We start from the raw sequence: 15,663 nt of genomic DNA on the forward strand, positions 1-15,663 counted from the left end.
GCAGCTCTCATTTCTAGAAATCTGGCCAATTTTCTTAAATCCTCCAAACCGTGACTATCCAGGGTTGGGACCAGGAAGCAGAGTTGTAGTCTTACACTCCTCTCTGCAGCTTCTCTCCCCCTGCCATCCCCTCATTACCCCATCCCCGTAGAGACGGTGCCTGCTCCCAGACTACCAATAACCAGCAAAAATCTATTTAAGCATAAAAATTCAAAAAGAAAAAATAATATAGCACCTTCAACTGCACCACAGACTAAAACAGTTAAATGTGGTCTATTAAACATTAGGTCTCTCTCTTCTAAGTCCCTGTTGGTAAATGATATAATAATTGATCAACATATTGATTTATTCTGCCTTACAGAAACCTGGTTACAGCAGGATGAATATGTTAGTTTAAATGAGTCAACACCCCCGAGTCACACTAACTGTCAGAATGCTCGTAGCACGGGCCGGGGCGGAGGATTAGCAGCAATCTTCCATTCCAGCTTATTAATTAATCAAAAACCCAGACAGAGCTTTAATTCATTTGAAAGCTTGACTCTTAGTCTTGTCCATCCAAATTGGAAGTCCCAAAAACCAGTTTTATTTGTTATTATCTATCGTCCACCTGGTCGTTACTGTGAGTTTCTCTGTGAATTTTCAGACCTTTTGTCTGACTTAGTGCTTAGCTCAGATAAGATAATTATAGTGGGCGATTTTAACATCCACACAGATGCTGAGAATGACAGCCTCAACACTGCATTTAATCTATTATTAGACTCTATTGGCTTTGCTCAAAAAGTAAATGAGTCCACCCACCACTTTAATCATATCTTAGATCTTGTTCTGACTTATGGTATGGAAATAGAAGACTTAACAGTATTCCCTGAAAACTCCCTGCTGTCTGATCATTTCTTAATAACATTTACATTTACTCTGATGGACTACCCAGCAGTGGGGAATAAGTTTCATTACACTAGAAGTCTTTCAGAAAGCGCTGTAACTAGGTTTAAGGATATGATTCCTTCTTTATGTTCTCTAATGCCATATACCAACACAGTGCAGAGTAGCTACCTAAACTCTGTAAGTGAGATAGAGTATCTCGTCAATAGTTTTACATCCTCATTGAAGACAACTTTGGATGCTGTAGCTCCTCTGAAAAAGAGAGCTTTAAATCAGAAGTGTCTGACTCCGTGGTATAACTCACAAACTCGTAGCTTAAAGCAGATAACCCGTAAGTTGGAGACGAAATGGCGTCTCACTAATTTAGAAGATCTTCACTTAGCCTAGAAAAAGAGTCTGTTGCTCTATAAAAAAGCCCTCCGTAAAGCTAGGACATCTTTCTACTCATCACTAATTGAAGAAAATAAGAACAACCCCAGGTTTCTTTTCAGCACTGTAGCCAGGCTGACAAAGAGTCAGAGCTCTATTGAGCTGAGTATTCCATTAACTTTAACTAGTAATGACTTCATGACTTTCTTTGCTAACAAAATTTTAACTATTAGAGAAAAAATTACTCATAACCATCCCAAAGACGTATCGTTATCTTTGGCTGCTTTCAGTGATGCCGGTATTTGGTTAGACTCATTCTCTCCGATTGTTCTGTCTGAGTTATTTTCATTAGTTACTTCATCCAAACCATCAACATGTTTATTAGACCCCATTCCTACCAGGCTGCTCAAGGAAGCCCTACCATTATTTAATGCTTCGATCTTAAATATGATCAATCTATCTTTGTTAGTTGGCTATGTACCACAGGCTTTTAAGGTGGCAGTAATTAAACCATTACTTAAAAAGCCATCACTTGACCCAGATATCTTAGCTAATTATAGGCCAATCTCCAACCTTCCTTTTCTCTCAAAAATTCTTGAAAGGGTAGTTGTAAAACAGCTAACTGATCATCTGCAGAGGAATGGTCTATTTGAAGAGTTTCAGTCAGGTTTTAGAATTCATCATAGTACAGAAACAGCATTAGTGAAGGTTACAAATGATCTTCTTATGGCCTCGGACAGTGGACTCATCTCTGTGCTTGTTCTGTTAGACCTCAGTGCTGCTTTTGATACTGTTGACCATAAAATTTTATTACAGAGATTAGAGCATGCCATAGGTATTAAAGGCACTGCGCTGCGGTGGTTTGAATCATATTTGTCTAATAGATTACAATTTGTTCATGTAGATGGGGAATCTTCTTCACAGACTACGGTCAATTATGGAGTTCCACAAGGTTCTGTGCTAGGACCAATTTTATTCACTTTATACATGCTTCCCTTAGGTAGTATTATTAGACGGTATTGCTTAAATTTTCATTGTTACGCAGATGATACCCAGCTTTATCTATCCATGAAGCCAGAGGACACACACCAATTAGCTAAACTGCAGGATTGTCTTACAGGCTGGACTATTGTAATTCATTATTATCAGGTTGTCCTAAAAGTTCCCTAAAAAGCCTTCAGTTAATTCAAAATGCTGCAGCTAGAGTACTGACGGGGACTAGAAGGAGAGAGCATATCTCACCCATATTGGCCTCTCTTCATTGGCTTCCTGTTAATTCTAGAATAGAATTTAAAATTCTTCTTCTTACTTATAAGGTTTTGAATAATCAGGTCCCATCTTATCTTAGGGACCTCGTAGTACCATATCACCCCAATAGAGCGCTTCGCTCTCAGACTGCAGGCTTACTTGTAGTTCCTAGGGTTTGTAAGAGTAGATTGGGAGGCAGAGCCTTCAGCTTTCAGGCTCCTCTCCTGTGGAACCAGCTCCCAATTCAGATCAGGGAGACAGACACCCTCTCTACTTTTAAGATTAGGCTTAAAACTTTCCTTTTTGCTAAAGCTTATAGTTAGGGCTGGATCGGGTGACCCTGAACCATCCCTTAGTTATGCTGCTATAGACTTAGACTGCTGGGGGGTTCCCATGATGCACTGTTTCTTTCTCTTTTTGGCTCTGTATGCACCACTCTGCATTTAATCATTAGTGATCGATCTCTGCTCCCCTCCACAGCATGTCTTTTTCCTGGTTCTCTCCCTCAGCCTCAACCAGTCCCAGCAGAAGACTGCCCCTCCCTGAGCCTGGTTCTGCTGGAGGTTTCTTCCTGTTAAAAGGGAGTTTTTCCTTCCCACTGTAGCCAAGTGCTTGCTCACAGGGGGTCGTTTTGACCGTTGGGGTTTTACATAATTATTGTATGGCCTTGCCTTACAATATAAAGCGCCTTGGGGCAACTGTTTGTTGTGATTTGGCGCTATATAAAAAAAAATTGATTGATTGATTGATTGATTGATGACGCAATGTACCATTTTTGCACTTATGGCCAAAAACTGCTTCTTGGGCCTTGCAGCTAAACATCTGGTATAATGATGCCCACAATAGTTTTATGTTGCCCACAAGAGTCTGTCTTCATGTATCAAAGACAAAGATACAAACAATACCAGGATGGGGTGGGTACATTTCACTCACTGGTGAGAGTCATGTTGTGTGGGCCGCCAGAAGAGGAGGTACTGCTGGCCCACCACCAGAGGGTGCCCTGCCTGAAGTGCGGGCTTCAGGCACGAGAGGGCGCTGCCGCCACGGACACAGCTGGGGGTGACAGCTGTCACTCATTATCTCTTGACAGCTGTCACCCATCTACACTTCATCATCCCACTCCATAAAGACCGGACGTCATCTCCACCTCGTTGCCGAGATATCGTCTACCTTAGGAGGTACTTTGTTCTCAGCCATTGTTTTGTCTACCACAGACAGTGTTTGCTTGTGCTATTTTTGCAGTAGGTTTTGTGAGTGCTTGCAGCTGGAGGCTGGGTTTGGACTGACGTCTTCACTCCAAACCTTTGATAAGTACACATACTACTGCACGTGCCAGCTTTCTGTATGAGAGGTGGAGGTGGAATTTCCACCATTGTTGTTACTGGGTGTTCACACACCCACATCTGATTGTCTCTGCTCTTCGCCAGCAGTACCAGATCTGACACGCGGATATGGTGGCCACCTGGGGTTTTCGGGACTTGGCGGCTCCAGTATTCTCCAGGTTCGGTGGCGGAGGAAATCGTGTGGTTCCGGTTCTTCTCAGGACAGACGTCCTCTATCCTCGAGCCTGCCCACACGTCACCTTTGTTAATTGACTATTGTACACATTCTGTAATCTACTGTGTTTGGTTATGCTTTTCACAACAGTAAAGTGTTCATATTTGAGTCTTTCATTGTCCGTTCATTTACGCCCCCTGTTGTGGGTCCGTGTCACTACACTTTCACAACAAGTCCATCACGACTGATGACTATAGATTATTACCCGATCATTTCAAAACCAATTACAGAATATGAGACTGTCCAGGAATGTCTTTGTTATGCTGAGGATGTGGCTCGTGAGGTGGGACAGAAATATGTGATAACATCATTTGATCTAGGTGTTTGTATGAAGGCATATCCTTTGATCTGGGCTGAAGAGAGGAGATACACAGACCATATCATTCTTATTGGATCATTCCACCTTGCATCGGTATACCACAAGATGATTGGGAAGAAGATGGAAGGAACTGGACTTTCAGATGTTCTCATTGAAGCTGGGTTGATATCAACTGGATCCTTGCTCTTCAATTCTCAATGGCATAAAACTATTCCAGGGCCATCAGTTTCCATGAGCTTATCGTGGAATCTCTTGAATGCTTGCTCCTCACACAGTTCATGGCTTCATGCAATGAAGCTGAGATGTTCTGTTCTCTGCCAAAGCAGTCAAAAGCTCGCCTTCAGATGCTTGGTGTCTTGTCATCAATTTCACATGATGCTGAAAGTACTGCTCTGAATGACCCACACGTTTGTTCATATGTGATGGAGTACACAGCGTTCAAAGATGGTGCTCGAAAAGACAAACCTGGAAAGGGCACAACTGTGGGTTTCATACATGGATCATATATGGTTGTTGCTCAGTCTCGTGTGGGCTGTTAAAACCAATATCTACCCCTATATACTCAGGGCCTGTGCTTGATGCCTGACTTGTTCTTCAGTTTCGGTGGTTTCAATTATGCCAGGTACTTGACGTACTTTTCTACACACTTGGTGACCATCACTGTCCCATCCTGGAGCAACGGACGTCTTGAAGTGTGGTGCATTCACCGTGGCCCAATCGTTTATACCTGGCAATTGATGTCCCGTGGACAAAACCATAGAGACATTCAGGCATCATTCTAAATCCCGAAGAGGTGGAGGTTCTGGAGCTGGACTGATGGGTATACAGACAAACTATGATGCTTATCAGAGGTAGTGTAAGACAACCAAGGAGAGAGCAAAGTATCTCCAAGCAGCATATGGGATGGCTGATGTGATGGAGACAGAGGAACAACCCTCCAGGACATCCAGCCAACTGAAGTGAAGAGAGGAGAAAGCTGTGTCGAGAAAACAGTTGATACATTTGAAACCTTTGTCAATCCATTTGATTCTGCTGACAAAGAGACTGGTTTGCATTTTGTCACGTGTCTCTGCATCACCAGAAATGGAAAATGATCTTCTCCGAGCAGAAGAAGCTGGGTTTGAGGGGGCGCAAGCATTTATCAACGAGACTGCAGAAAGGAACTGGGTTCTCTGACCCAATCAAGAAACTGAAACTGAAGATGTTTGGCAACATGAAAAAGAGCAAGAAACTAATAAGGAAGTCCAGTATAGCCAACAGGGGAATGGAGCATTCCAGTTGCTGGTGAAGTCTCAGAAGTTGTTGGGTGATAAGCTTGACCTTCCAAAACTGATGAGCTTCTAACTCACACCTGTTCTGTACAGTCTTCCATTGGCTGATGGGTTCTTGTGTAAGACAGACAAATCTAAAGGGATACGCCACTTGGTGTGTGACAGCAAGGATGCCACAGTCACATCATATCCCAATGAAATATTGGTGATAGAGGATGGAAATGCAGTGTTCCACCATTTACGTGACCTACCAGACAAATTTTCTGGTATTGCACTGTTGAAGGTGGGCATATTCAGCCAAAATGGTTGGGAAAGAATGTGCTGCCAACCAAACTGGTTGACATTACTGACACCATGAACCAAGAGGATGAGGAGGAGGAGGACAGTGAAACAGAAAGACATAGTGACAGTGATACTGAGAGCGAGGAAGAGTTGAGCAGTGATGGTGACGGTGAAGGCTAGATTGGTTCCAAGTCACCCTTCGTAATTGCGCAATTTGTCAGTTGGACAAATAATGTTTATTAATGACAGGAAGAAGCCAAAATACAATTTAAGCGAGTGTGGTTTGTATGGCCCAGGAAACAGTTTCTGAGTAAAAGTGACAAAATGGTGCATTACGTCATTGGTGCAAAGGGGTTAATCTCTGAAACTGTAGCACCCCTCTGGAATTCTTTACAGTCCAAAATTTTATGGGTGCCTACCTTAAAACATCTGAGAATTTGGTTGACAAAGCTCCAAGCGGTTTGGCCATAGCAGCATTTGAAATCAGGAAGGTGGTAAATTTAGACTTCCTGTGAGTACATGTGGCCTTTTGGCCTATATTTACATAACCAATGACATAAGTGACATTTAATCAATACCACAAGTTAGGGGACCTCAAGACCTTTCAAATGACACCTAATTTACTGAGATATTAAAATGATAACTGTCTGATCATTAATTTCCTGTATTCCTTAATTTTTCAGTCCGTTCATTCAGTGGGGTCACAATAGATATTCGGCTCAAACACATTTTGTACCACTTTATTTCATGTTAACATTATTTTTCTGATGCAGTAGGCTTACATCCATAATGACATACCAAAGCAGTCAAAACAACACATAACCAAAACTAGAGAGGAACTCAAACCAGTGAGGGAGTGCAAATGGAAAACACTACAGACAGATGAGGGTTCAAGGGTGGAACATGGGGACCCAGACATGAACAAAAACCTATACAGAGAATGAACACATACACAAAATAATAATACTTAAAGAAATCAACAACAACAGCTGAACACATCGACAAAATCCCAAATTTTTGGCTGAAAAGACTGACAGCATTACACCAACATTATGCTGTGGCTTTCACAAAAATATTGAACGGAGAAGAGGACACACCAGACTGGCTAACGACAGGGAACACAAGCCTAATTCCAAAGACCAAGGAAACACAGCTTCCCAACAAGTACAGACCCATCTGCTGCCTAACAACAACATACAAATGGCTGACAGGAATCATAGCTGATGCCATTTATGAACATCTTGACAATGGTGGCTACCTGGAAAATGAACAGAAAGGATGTTCCAGAAGAAGATTAGGAGCTAAAGACCAGTTACTGACAGACAAAGCTATCCTGGAGGACTGCAAAACAAGGCAGAGGAACCTCAGCATGGCTTGGATTGATTACAAAAAGGCATTTGACAGTGTACCACACTCCTGGATCTTGAGGTGCTTAGAACTATACAACATCAATGAGAAAATAAGAACCTTCCTGAAAGCACAAATGAACAATTGGAACACCACCATCACCCTCAATCACACAGAGGGACAAATAACAATCCCAGACGTACGAGTTCAGAGAGGGATACTTCAAGGAGACAGCCTTTCACCTCTCTTATTCTGCTTAATCATGGACCCGCTCAGCAAGATCCTGAAGGAGCAAGACATTGGATATGACTTAAGTAAAGACAAAGGAAAGGAAAACCAAAAACTTGTGAACCATCTGTTGTTCATGGATGATTTGAAAATCTATGCCAACACAAAAAACGGACTCACTCAACTCGTGGAAACTACCTATAAGTTCTCAAAAGACATTGGCATGGAATTTGGACTGGATAAATGCTCAAAATGCACAATGACAAAAGGAAAAAAGACAAAAACCGAAAACATACAATTGGATGAAGGGAGCTACATTGCAGACCTGGCTGCAGACTCCACATACAAATACTTGGGAATTGAACAAAGTAATTCAATTGAACACAAGAAAATGAGAACAAAAACAACAAAAGAATACCTAAACCGCTTAAAAAAGATCTGCAAAACACAACTGACACCAAAAAATAAAATCACAGCCATAAACCAGTTTGCAATACCAGTGGTGACCTATGGGTTTGGCATAGTGAACTGGCCACAATGCGAACTTAACAAATTGGACACAAAAACCAGAAAAATGCTCACCCTCCACAAAATCACATACAGAAATCAGTGCATGGACAGAATATACCTACCTCGCAGAGAAGGCGGTATGGGTCTTACTGAAATCAACCAGGCCTACAGAGCATCGATAATAAGTATTGGACAGTACTTAAAGAGCTCTGAAGAAGAAATCATAAAAACGGTCACACAACACCACGAGGCCATAAGTGAACGGACCTCAATCACTAAACTGGCAAAAAACTTTGGCGGAGAACTTCTACAAGAGAGAAAAAGCAACAGTCTCACGCCTGCAACAAAACTTGCAAGACAGACCAGAGAACAATACAGCAAAAAAGAAGGAAAACATCGAGTGGAAAGATGGAAACAACACAAAAGAGCCGGACGTTTCCAAGAAGAACTCGAAAAGGAATACATCGACAAAGTTGGATCAATGCAGTGGCTAAAAAATGGAAAACTTGGTTTTGATGGAGAAAGAATTCTGATTGGAGCACAAGATCAGGGACTTCTAACTAATGGCTTCAAAAAAATGGCAGGGATCTCACAAAATGATAAATGCCGATTCTGTCATACAGCTGTTGAGAGTGTAAACCATCTAACATCAGCATGCCAGATCCTCATGGCAGATGGGCATTATACATCCAGACACAACAAGATCTGTCAATATCTCCACTGGAAGATCTGCAAGGAACTGGAGTTGGAAGTCAAAGAACATGTCTGGGAGCACGAGCCAACACCAGTCTCATCCAATGGAAAAATAACGATCTTCTACGACAAAGAGATCCCAGCAGGAAGACACACTGAAGGTGGTGCAATCAAATCTGATATTGTCATCTGGAACAAGCAAGAGAAAACAGCCAAAATCATTGATGTGACAGTCCCCAATGACTACGGCCTGAATCGAGCTGAAAGGGGAAAGATCTCAAAATACCAAGACCTAAAAAATGACCTAAGAACAACATGGTCATTGAAAGACATCGATATCATTCCAGTTGTGGTGGAGCAACAGGCCTGATGAAGAAGAACCTGAAGAAATACCTTGAGGCAATCCCCGGTCACCCAAGTGCACATGAGGTGCAGTTGTCTGCGATTAAGGGAACGATCACCATCTTGAAGAGAGCCCTTGGATACAATGCCAGATCTGGTTAAGATAACTATAGAACCTAGGATGCGACTTTAGACCCCAGGTTTGGGGCCCATTGCATTCTACTAAAAAAAACATCAAAGATAAATGAAAAAACAAAAACCAAACCACAAACCATGGCCAAATGGGCCACTGGGCAGAACCCCAACAAAATATAACCTCTTTGTCATATATTATGTAAAAAACAGAGAGAAATAAACACTTATAAAGCTGAAACGCCATTTTTGGAACCTAATAACACCTCTGAACTTATTTTATGGATGTTAGCATGGTGATGTCACAGGCTGGTAGCTAACTGCAAAACTCTGTTTTGTTTATGTGTAAATATATCCTCTTTGTCATGTATTATGTAAAAGATAGTGAGAAATAAATACTTATAAAGCTGAAACGCCATTTTTGGATCCTAGTAACACCTCTGAACTTATTTTATGGATGTTAGCATGGTGACGTCACAGGCTGGTAGCTAACTGCAAAAATGTTTTGTTTGTGTATAAATATATCCCCTTTGCCATATATTATGTAAAACGTAGCGATAAATAAAAAATTCTAAAACTGAAAATGCTTTTTGTAACCTGATAACACATTTTGTGGTGTTAGCGTGCATGCTAACTTCTGCTAACTCAAAGCTAACTTCCTACGGAGTTAAATTTGTCTCATTAATACCAGCAAATGCATAGAGGGTGATTTATAAATATTCCTTGATTTGCATAACTTCCGCTTTGTCAAAAGCTCATGAACATGCACATGTAAAGCCTCCTGCAGATGCTGTTAAAATGTAAATATTGTTTTTGACTGACTGATTAATAGAGGAGCTTCACTGAACATGTACAAACTGTATGTAAGACAACAGGATCTAAACAAACAACTGCAAATTATAAAGAACACAAGGCTCATACGGGCAGTGGTGGGCACAGATAACCAAAAAATTAACTTCGATAACAGATAATCAGATAACTTGTTGTGTGGGCCGCTGAAGAGGAGGTACTGCTGGCCCACCACCACCAGAGGGCGCCCTGCCTGGAGTGCGGGCTCCAGGCACCAGAGGGCGCTGCCGCCTCACAGGAGCAGCCAAGGTGACAGCTGTCACCCATCAACCAAAACAGCTGACATCCATCAGCGGAGGGGTATATCAGCTGGACGGCATCTCCACCTCATTGCCGAGATATCGCTCTATCAAAGAGGTAACGATCTCAGCCAAACGTGCTATTAACTGAAGCCGTAATACTTGTTGCTTGTTTGTAGGACAGCTGACTACTGAACTGGACATATTTGGATAAGTACTCACCTTCCTACATTTCCATATTGTTTTTGACGAGAGGTGGAGGTGGAGTCTCCACCCTCCGTGTTGCTGGGTGCAGCCGCACCCACACCTGACTGTTTCTGTTCCTCGCCAGCAGTGCCGGATCCGACGAGCGGAGGCAGTGGCCACCTGGGAGTTCGGGACTTGGCGGCTCCAGTATTCCCGGGGTTCGGTGGCAGAGGAAATCGGGTTGGTTCCGGTTCGACTTGGACAGACGTCTCCTATCATCGAGCCTGCCCACACGACACCGCTGTAATTGGACTCAATCTCAATATTGTAATCGGTTGTGTTTGTTGTGCCTATTTCACAACAGTAAAAACAGTGTTATTTGACTCCTCCATTGTCCGTTCATTTGCGCCCCCTGTTGTGGGTCCGTGTTCCTACACTTTCACAACATAACTGAAAAGTTATCTGAGATAAAGATAAAACAATAAACCACCCAAAAATGTATCGGAAGTTACAGATAACCGATAAATTCCAATATTAACTCTAGCACATTTACAACTACTAGTAAAACAAATTTAATAGCTTCTAATAATATTAAAAATAACAACAGACCCAAACAATGAGACCACACTTTTTTCTTTCAACATTTGGCTCCTACTGGAAACTCTTGTTTATTACAGCCCTCCCAACACAGAGGCACTCTGAGAGCAGCCGTAAAGCCAGCTCTCTATCAATGACAAAACTCCAGTCATGCGGAGGTCTTGAAAAATAAAGTCATATTGAGTTATGGTGTTGATTTATAAATAACATTAATACCGATAGAATAACTCCATTAATGTCAATTCTGTCATTTGTACAAGTTAAAATATAACATATATCTTTTAATGTTGAATAATGCACTAATTCTGATGTTTTGTAACAAAGAGACAGATCGCAAAGGATTCTGGGTAAACGTGCCTCTGCTAAACACTGATTGGTTCAGTCATTCATTATGTAAACCAACACGTTAATGTGACGTCTGTCGTGTGTTGGTGTTTAAATGTGTTTTTGTAAAATATTCCATTTTTTTTATTTGTAAAAACAGGCATTTTTATGGAGCCCTGGAAGTGTCATCACAAAATTTTTTGCATGTGGAGAGAATGTGCGCATGTCTCTCCACATTCTCTCTTTACAACATTCATTTGATGTTGTAAAACGTGCTTTACAGTGTGCGAGATGATTTTTCATGCAGGAATTTTTTGGACCAAGTTTCAGGTTAATCGTGCGTCCTGCATCGTGTAGTGTTTATGGAGTATCAAGCTGCGGTCAACATCTGACGACCACCTCCTGATCGCCGATCGTATGGTCGAATGAGAATCAAACCTGTTTGATATATTATTGTGGTCGGCCGTCGTGAGGTTATCCTGCTGCTGAAAGCTACAAGCAGCATCCAACCGTTCGCACTGTGCCTGTGCAAACACTGCAGAGCTGTCTTGTAATAATGTTATTATTATTATTATTATTATTATTATTATTATTATTATTATTTTGCAGTTGTTTTGTTTTTAAACTTCATTTGTAAAAAAAAAAAAAAAAAAAGCCATTTGCAAAGCAAAAAAGTTGATTTGACAATCATCTGACATAACCGGGGTCAAAATAAATAGAACACTGCCATCTACTGGTTCCCAGACACTGCCATGAACACTACTGGCCAGTAGATGCTAGATGGCAGTAGAGGCTTTCAAAACAAATTCTAGATAATCCCTGTCTGCTCACATTTAAAATGCGTGGAATTTAACAAACGCAATAAAAAAAAATCAACGTCTATAAACGCAGAGAATATATACAAGAGAGTTTTAGGCACTAGAGTTTAATGCTGTTTTCCGTGGAGCCTGAACAGAGTGTCTGAAATGCATTTGTCCTGTCATGACGTACTGAGATTACATCATCCTACCCAAAATGCACTGCGGGGCAGAGCATGTGCTCACAAAACCTTAAAAATTAGCACATTACTTTAAAACTAAAACATATATCTGATATTTTTACTTTATGAAACTTCAGACATGACAGTAATTTTAAATAACTTGTCCAAAATTAGTTTGGTTAAAATTTGAACCATAAGTTAAAAATGTATGCCTCTGGATGACTTAGGTCATATTGCCAGCATATTGGTATGGTGTTAAAGGAAATGTGTTTTGTTTTTGTTTTTTTTCCTTTTGGGGCTGTTTTTTTTCTTTGTTTGCAGAAGATTGAGATGCTTTTTATACAAGCAGTTCTCTTCTGTTTGCAAAGGTTATAATTATGTGTCTGTTACAAAACTAACAGGTAGGTGCTAAACTAATTTTAAAAATGCTTGTTGCTCTTCAGCTTTGTTTATTTTGTTTATCGGTTTAAAAGTTATCGGACAAAAATTAATCTGAAGATAATTGGTCTGATAATGGTTTCTAAAGTTATCTAAAAAGATAATCCGGTACTGAAAACATTATCTTCGATAATTATCTGTTATTGGATTACTGGAAGTGTGCCCACCACTGCATACGGTCAAGGGTATTTTAGCATTTCGTCTGCCAAGGATGTAATAAAATCATCACTATTTATGAATTTATTTGTCTGTCTGTCTTACCAGGGTTACGTCTAAACTACTGCACAGAATTTGATGAGATTTTCATACAAAAAGGTCTCTTGCACCGTTGATCTACTCCAAACAGGAAGTCAGCCATTTGATTTTGGCGTGATTTCCACACATTGTATTTGAATGAACAATGCACATCAGGTTTCATTCAGATCAACCAGAGACTATTCTAATCAAAAGTTACCATAAGCTTTTTTCTATGTCAAACTGTGGGGCCGCCATTTTGACCCTTCGCCATGGAACATTATACAATCCCAAAATGAAGCTTATTTTGAAATGCATGCTTGCAACACATTTCAAAAAAGCTGGGACAGTGGCAACAAAAGACTGGGAAAGTTCATGAATGCTCAAGGAACACCTGTTTGGAACATTCCACAGGTGAACAGGTTAATTGGAAACAGGCAAGTGTCATGATTGGGTATAAAAAGAGCATCCCCGAAAGGCTCAGCCGTTCAAAAGCAAAGATGGGGCAAGAATCACCACTTTGTGAACAACTGCATGATAAGATAGCCCAACAACTTAAGAACAATGTTTCTCAATGTTCAATTGCAAGGAATTTAGGAATTCCATCATCTACAGTCCATAATATAATCAGAAGATTCAGAGAATCTGGAGAACTTTCTACACATAAGCAGCAAGGCTGAAAACCAACATTGAATGCCCGTGACCTTTGATCCCTCAGGCGGCACTGCATTAAATACCAACATCATTGTGTAAAGGATCTTACCACGTGGGCTCAGGAACACTTCAGAAAACCATTGTCAGTTAACACAGTTCGTCGCTACATCTACAAGTGCAAGTTAAAACTCTACCATGAAAAGTGAAAGTCAAACATCAACAACATCCAGAAACGCTGCCGCCTTCTCTGGGCCCGAGCTCATTTGAAATGGGCAGACGCAAAGTGGAAAAGTGTGCTGTGGTCTGATGAGTCCACATTTCAAATTGTTTTTGGAAATTATGGACATCGTGTCCTCTGGACAAAAGAGGAAAAAGACCATCTTAGCCAGCATCTGTGATGGTATGGGGGTGTGTTAGTGCCCATGGCATGGACAGCTTACCCATCTGTGATGGCACCATCAATGCTGAAAGGTACATCCAGGTTTTGGAGCAACACATGCTGCCATCCAAGCAACGTCTTTTTCAGGGACGTCCCTGCTTATTTCAGCAAGACAATGTCAAGCCACATTCTGCACGTGTTACAACAGCGTGGCTTCGTAGTACTAGATTGGCCTGCCTGCAGTCCAGACCTGTCGCCCACTGAAAATGTGTGGCGCATTATGAAGCGCAAAATACGACAACGGAGACCCCGGACTGTTGAACAACTGAAGTTGGACATCAAGCAAGAATGGGAAAGAATTCCACCTACAAAGCTTCAACAGTTAGTGTCCTCAGTTCCCAAACGCTTATTGAGTGTTGTTAGAAGGAAAGGTGATGTAACACAGTGGGAAACATACCACTGTCCCAGCTTTTTAGAAACATGTTGCAGGCATCCATTTCAAAATGAGCAAATATTTGCACAAAAACAATAAAGTTTATCAGTTTGAACATTAAATATCTTGTCTTTGTATTCAGTTGAATATAGATTGAAGAGGATTTGAAAATCATTGTATTCTGTTCTTATTTACATTTTACACAACGTCCCAACTTCATTGGAATTGGGGTTGTAATTTAGGTGATCTTTGACCTCTTTAATCACTTATTCCAGGTTATGGCTTTTGGGCAAGGCATATCATGATGTTCATGACAAATGTGGTGGCAAAATTTCAAAAATTGCGACCAGGAAAGTTGTTTCGTTTAGTGTTTGGTGTTTGACCTTACTGGGACCTTGACCTTTGACCTTTAGCTTGATCCTTTTGTATGGTGAAAGGTACGTTCCTGGGGCTGCTATATGTGAAGTTGCAAGAGTCTGTGATGTAAATTGTGTGCTACACAGGGAGTGAAATGTGACAAAATGCAATAATTACAACAAAAAAACAAACATACATACTGACTAAGATATTAACACAACAAATGATCACAATAAATAAATATCACTACGAATTATAACTAACAAATTATTGGGGGATTGCAAATAAAATTCACAACCTGCCAGGGGAAAGGGGGGAGGGGGCGGGGGTTAAGAGGAGTTAAAGAGGTGAACAGCCCTGGAGTCAAAGGTCACTCTTCTCCTCTGTGTCTTGCACCCAGGGCACTGATGTCAACACCCTGAGGAGAGCCAGTCAGTTGCAGTGTAGAGAGCATGTGATGGATCCTGTATAATATTTTTTGCCAACGTGAGTGTTTGCTGGAAGAAAGCGATCTAATGGAATTCCAGTGATTTTCGAGCCGATTCTGGCTGATGGAGTGAAACCAACAGGTCACAGAGAACGCAACAATACTTTCTATAAAAGAAAAGTAAAACGTTAACAAGATGTTTTTACTGACTCCAAAGGAACTGAGTTTGCTTCAAAGATACTGCCGCTGATGGCACTTCCTGAGACTCTCCTCTGTGTTGGAGATGTTCAGCAGGCTGTTGAAGATTGTCCCTGGGTATTTGTAATCGTCCACCAACTCCACCGGCTCCCAGAAGAAACGCATTTGAGACGCTCTGATCAGGCTCCA

Source organism: Thalassophryne amazonica, chromosome 22 (assembly GCF_902500255.1).
Source record: "Thalassophryne amazonica chromosome 22, fThaAma1.1, whole genome shotgun sequence".
Classification (NCBI taxonomy): Eukaryota; Metazoa; Chordata; class Actinopteri; order Batrachoidiformes; family Batrachoididae; genus Thalassophryne; species Thalassophryne amazonica.